We start from the raw sequence: 6,000 nt of genomic DNA on the forward strand, positions 1-6,000 counted from the left end.
ACAATTCTAGCTAACAACTATTCTTAGGTTGTCTTGCATTTAATCCATGTTTAAGAGTTCCTCCCAGATCTTCAGTTATTCTAAAATCTGGGAACTGTAAAGTCCACTCCAAAAATGTATTCCTTTATAAGTTTTCTATGATTGATTTGGAAGCATGTTTTGTTCTATTGTTTGCTAAAATAGCCAACCTCGTTTCAGTTTCTTCACTGATAACAGCTTCTTGGATACGGTGATATCGACTGAATTCATTCTTTCTTGTATTTGCGCAATGCTTCCTGGGTTACTGGTTGATATACTAGCCTACCCATCTCTTCCTTAACCATTGGCAAATGTTCTTCTGATGCTTCATGCTTTTTTTCCCCTCTAAATTTATCTTGCCTGGTTGTTCAAAGCACGTTGTTCCAAAACATAATAGGCTTATCGGGGTTTTCTTTTGCATATTTTAAACAGGGCCTTTAGTGATGAAGCCTCCCATGTAGATCTGTGTAAGCAACATTGCATTTCAGGATCAGCTGAATTTTTCAATAAGCTGTTTGCTACGAACTGTTTTGCAGTTGCAAAATCAGAAGCTGATCAGAGCAGTTCAAGCAAAGATTTTTCTTTTTTCTTTTTTTCTTTTTTTCTTTTTTTTTGGCTTTAATTTATATGCCGCCCTTCTCCGGAGACTCAGGGCGGCTTACAATCCGTTAAGCAATAGCCTTCATACTTTTGTATATTTATACAAAGTCAGCTTATTGCCCCCACAATCTGGGTCCTCATTTCACCTACCTTTGAAAGGATGGAAGGCTGAGTCAACCTTGAGCATGGTGAGATTTGAACTTGCAGTAATTGCAAGCAGCAGTTGTTAATAACAGTGCTTTAGTCCACTGTACTACAGGCTCTTATGGTCTACAGGTCTTGCCTTGACTTCAACAGTTGCGTGTCACTTCCTTTTTTTTTTTTTTTAATGTTTCTCCCAGTTGAAACTGCTAGCCGGAAACCTTTAGATTGAAAAATGGTTCATTTTCAAATTGACATCCTTCTGTTTTTGTAAAATTTACACATTTTCAAATGCTCGTCTTGCCATTTAGACAGAACAATCATAACCTGAAATTGTTAGGAACATTAAAGTATTTGTTATCTTGTGAATTTTTTTAATTGTAGGCCAACATTTTGGCATCTTATTAGGAATGATGCAGTAGTAAAGAAGAAAAGAAAAAGCAAAGAATCAACTGGAAATGTAACCAAACTTCTGAACCTGCCATATTTCCTATTTTATTATTCTGAGTCAAACAGCTATGCATACATAGTAAGTATTCATTCAGGCTTGTAGAATGGTGCATGTTTAACTTTGCTGCATTTAGAGGCTGTTTCAGCTTTTGTTCACTTAAAGATTCAACTTAAGGATTAAGTTTACAGATTGACCCAAGAATGCTTAAATGTTCATAAGCAATATTTCTAACTTTATTCCTACATTTCCAGCCTGTTTCATCGTAGATGTGCTCCTGTTGCAGTGTTCCAATATTTCAGGGGCTGCCACAGAGAAAAGGGAGACAAGCTATTCTCCAAAGCACCTGAGGGTAGGACAAGAAGCAATGGAGGGAAACTAATCAAGGAGAGAAGCAACTTAAAACTAAGGAGAAATTTCCTGACAGTTAGAACAATTAATCAGTGGAACAACTTGCCTTGAGAAATTGTGAATGCTCCAACACTGGAAGTTTTTAAGAAGATGTTAGATAACCATTTGTCTGAAGTGGTGTAGGGTTTCCTGCCTAAGCAGGGGGTTGGACTAGAAGACCTCCAAGGTCCCTTCCAATCTGTTATTCTGTTCTATTCTATTCTATTCTATTCTATTCTATTCTATTCTATTCTATTCTATTCTATTCTATTCCTCTGTTCAAATTTTGTCAAGATACTGTCCACTAAGAAGTTGGGTATCTTCCCTAACTTTCTGTCACTGCAAATCATATTTTCCACTCCTCATCTGGCTCTTCTCATGGCCTCCTTTTCTTTTTCTCAAAGAAATAAAACCCTCCTAGTCTTAAGAGCTTGCATTGGAATGTTTTTCAAGAAGAAAATTCCAAATAAGTACAAAGTTCAGATATTATTTTTTTCCCCTTAGAGATTATCAGCAGCTCAAGTATTTCAAGTAGGGAGCCAAAATGAAAGATATGTTGAAAGAGTTTTGATATACCATAATAAGGACTGGCTCATATAAAGGCCATACTTTGAGCTATTGAAAATATAATTCCAGTTATAAGAGTATTTTACATGGCTACATTTGGTCAGCTGTTACTCAGTTATTACATAGGGTGGAAAACCTGTGCAAGGAATTCCTTTTTCATGAGAAAGAGTAATGGACATCATGGTAAGTATAATCCAAGCGTATATCTTGCACAATAAAAGACATCTATTTTCTCTTGTGGATGTGAATGATAAATTAGTTTAGGCAAGGGAGATGAAGGAGGAAAAATTTCCTTTGGCAAAAAAAATACACATGATTAAGGTAAGTGGAATGGATGAGAGGCGCTACTCCAAAGTAGAGGCGGTTTAAAAGTATGTCTAGATTGCAGATATCCAAATTAATTTGAGGGGACAGGAAGATTAATGTGGCAAGTCCATAGAGCTGAACTCCAAGAACAGTTGAGCGTTAAGGAGCAAAGAGAACCAAAAAGCATTAATATTTGTTTAAAAACGGCAACAAATATTTCAACACTACATAAAAGGCTATTTGCTTTTTTAGAAATAGATTGGCCTTTTTTTTTCCTCCCTACCCCCAATTTCCAGGGGCCTTTGTTTTTGTGTCATCTGCAAATTGCAAGATGCACCAGGGAGAACATATATGGCAAATCCCCACTGAATTTGGAGTACCAGAAGGTGTATGATTGATAAAACATTCAGTTTGCAATTCTGAGAGAGTATCACGGGTCGACACGCCACCTCCAAGCCAAAGTCAGTTGTTTTTCAGATTCTTCTGCTTCAGAGGGGCTCTGTTGTAGATCATTTTGGTAGCTATTATCAAGGGACGCCTCTCATAATTTATTTATTTTTATTTTTTTTATTTTATTTTACTTCAAATTTATATACCGCCCTTCTCCCTAGGGACTCAGGGCGGTGTACAGCCAAGTAAAAACACATAATACATAAATTAAGAACAGATTAAAAGGAAACATCTCAATTTGGCCCAAAATTTAAAAAGACAAACGAATTTAAAATCATTTAAAAGGATTTGTTAGGCCAGCCCGGTTTGTTGGAAAAGGAAAGTTTTAAGGGCACAGAGAAAGGCACGGAGGTCTTGGATTCTCCTTATCTCTGGGGGCAGCTGATTCCAGAGGGTGGGAGCCCCCACAGAGAAGGCCCTCCCCCTGGGGGTCACCATCCTGCATTGCTTGGCTGATGGCACCCCGAGGAGGCCCTCTCTGTGGGAGCGCATGGGTCAACTATTCAACTGTGTCCAGTAGTGGTATTCACTTACCTTCGCTACCGGTTTGCAAATGTGAGCAGGCACCCCCTCTGCGCATGCACAGAGCGTCCGCGATGACGTCCGGGCGGGTAGGCAGAGCCTCCCACCGCCACCACTACCGATTTACCGAACCGGGTAAAATCGGTAGAACCCCACCACTGACTCTATCTGAATTGAAAACCTTGTTTTCTTTTATTTGTTTATTTATCTATTTATTTAGAAAATGTATTTGACACCCATATTGTATCCAACGACTCTGGGTGGCTTATAGCTTTAAATCCAGCCTCTTTCACGGAGAGGCAATAACAGTAAATTAATATGCTATGTAAAATCGTGCTATGAAATGTCAATATAAAGTTGTTGAGCCATACTTCACAACAAAGCCCCACTGATTATCTTTAAAAAAAAAAAACTTTTGAAGGATGATGATGCTCACCTTTGCAAGAAATGATGATTCTCAAGTCTATGGAGATTTTTAGTCATCCAGGTCATGGTTGTCTCCAAAAAGGTGCTTTTTCAAGAGGCATTTTGGACTTTCTGGTTTTTTCTTTTTTTGTTTAGCTTCTCATCCAAGAAGCTTCTTCAGGTCTGAGCTGAAGAGAAGGATGAGAAGTGAAACATCTTCAAAGAAAAACCAGAAAATCCAAGCACCTTTGGGATGATTCTCAAGATTTCTGGCCACCATTTGCAAACTCAGTAGCATTTTCCTCCCTGACTGTTAGTGAACAAGATAACTCGTTTTCAAACTGAAATCTAGATTCTAGGAATTAATACAGCTGTAAGCAAGCAAGCTTCTTATTAAGGTAATGATTTTAAAGTCGAGGGAAGCAGTTGTCTTGATTATTTCAAATGAAATTATTTTAAATTGGAGTGGCTTTCAAAATTGGATCATTTCCAGTAAAGCCATTTTATTTTACAGAATATTAAGGGTCCACATTACTTTATTCCATAGCTAGATTAACATTTCCTGATTAAAAATAGCAAATGTATTTCCTGTACAAATTAATTTACAGTATCCTTTTAGGGGGGAGGGTTACCATAATGCAAGTTTTGAGAATCTCTACATGCCACAGATGGGGTTGATTTTTTTCCCCCATTCTACTATAGAAGACAGGAAAAAGAGTGATATTCAGAGTTTCATCTTTTGTTATATGCCACATACTTAATTGTAAACAGTGGTTGGAAAACTACATTTCTGTATTTTTCCAGGCATTTGTGCTACCTCGTAAGTGGAAGCAAAACTATAATGAGAAGATGGAGTAATTTCCAAGTGAATTCTTCTTTCTGATATAAAAACTTCCATTAAAGAACTAAGATTTTGAAAGAGACTACCTGATAGAGAATATAATGAGGAACTAACTTGTATAATACAAAGCTGATACTGCACGGTACTCTTTCCCACAAAAGTTGCTAAAAAAACTTGCTAAAGTCTTTTTAAAGTGGGGTGGGTGGGTGGAGGGAGGGAGGGAGGGTGGATGGATGGAGGGAAGAATGGATGAATGAATATACCCACACCCACCACCAACCACGCCCACATAACTGGTAGTAAAAAAAAATTGAATTCCATCACTGGTGGGTGGGTGGATGGATGGATGGGATGGATGGATGGGAGGGAGGGAGGGTGGATCGATGGGTGGATGGGAGTGTGTGGATAGATGGATGGAAGGATGGGTGGAAGGAAGGGTGGATGGATGGGGGAGGGGGTGGATGGGGGGAATTGATGGGGAGGGAGGGTGGAGGGATGGATGGAGGGATGGGAAGGAGGGTGGGTGGGTGGGTGGCAGGAGTGCTATTCAGCAGGTTCTGACAGGTTCTGGAAAATCGGTAGTGGAAATTTTTAATGGTTCGGAGAACTGGCAAATACCACCTCTGGCTGGCCCTAGAGTGAGGTGGGAATGGAGATTTTGCAATATCCTTCCCCCAGGAGTGGGGAGGGAATGGGGATTTTGCAGTATCCTTCCCCGGCCAAGCCCACCAAGCCACGCCCACAGAACTGGTAGTAAAAAAAATAGAATTCCACCGCTGGTGGGTGGATGGATGGATGGATGGGAGGGAGGGAGGGAGGGAGGGAGGGTGGATCGATGGGTGAATGGGGAGGGTGGATAGATGGATGGGAGGGTGTGAATAGATGGATGGATGGGAGGGAGGGTGGATCGATGGGTGGATGGGGGAGGGGGATGGAGGGGGGATGGATGGATGGGAGAGAGGGTGGATCGATGGGTGGATGGGGGAGGGGGATGGCGGGGGATGGATGGATTGGAGAAAGGGTGGATCGATGGATGGATGGGGGGATGGATGGGGGAGGGAGGGTGGATAGATGGATGGGAGGGTGTGGATAGATGGATGGATGGGAGGGAGGGTGGATCGATGGGTGGATGGGGGAGGGGGATGAATGGATGGGTGGATGGGAGAGTGTGGATAGATGGATGGAAGGATAGATGGATGGATGGGAGGGAGGAAGGGGGTGGATCAATGAATGGATGGGGGGAATGGATGGGGGAGGGAGGGTGGATAGATGGGTGGGTGGGTGAGTGGAAGGAGGGAGGGTGGGTGGGTGG

The sequence above is a fragment of the Pantherophis guttatus genome, chromosome 5 (genome assembly GCF_059756535.1).
Source record: "Pantherophis guttatus breed Tessera chromosome 5, ASM5975653v1, whole genome shotgun sequence".
Taxonomy (NCBI): Eukaryota; Metazoa; Chordata; class Lepidosauria; order Squamata; family Colubridae; genus Pantherophis; species Pantherophis guttatus.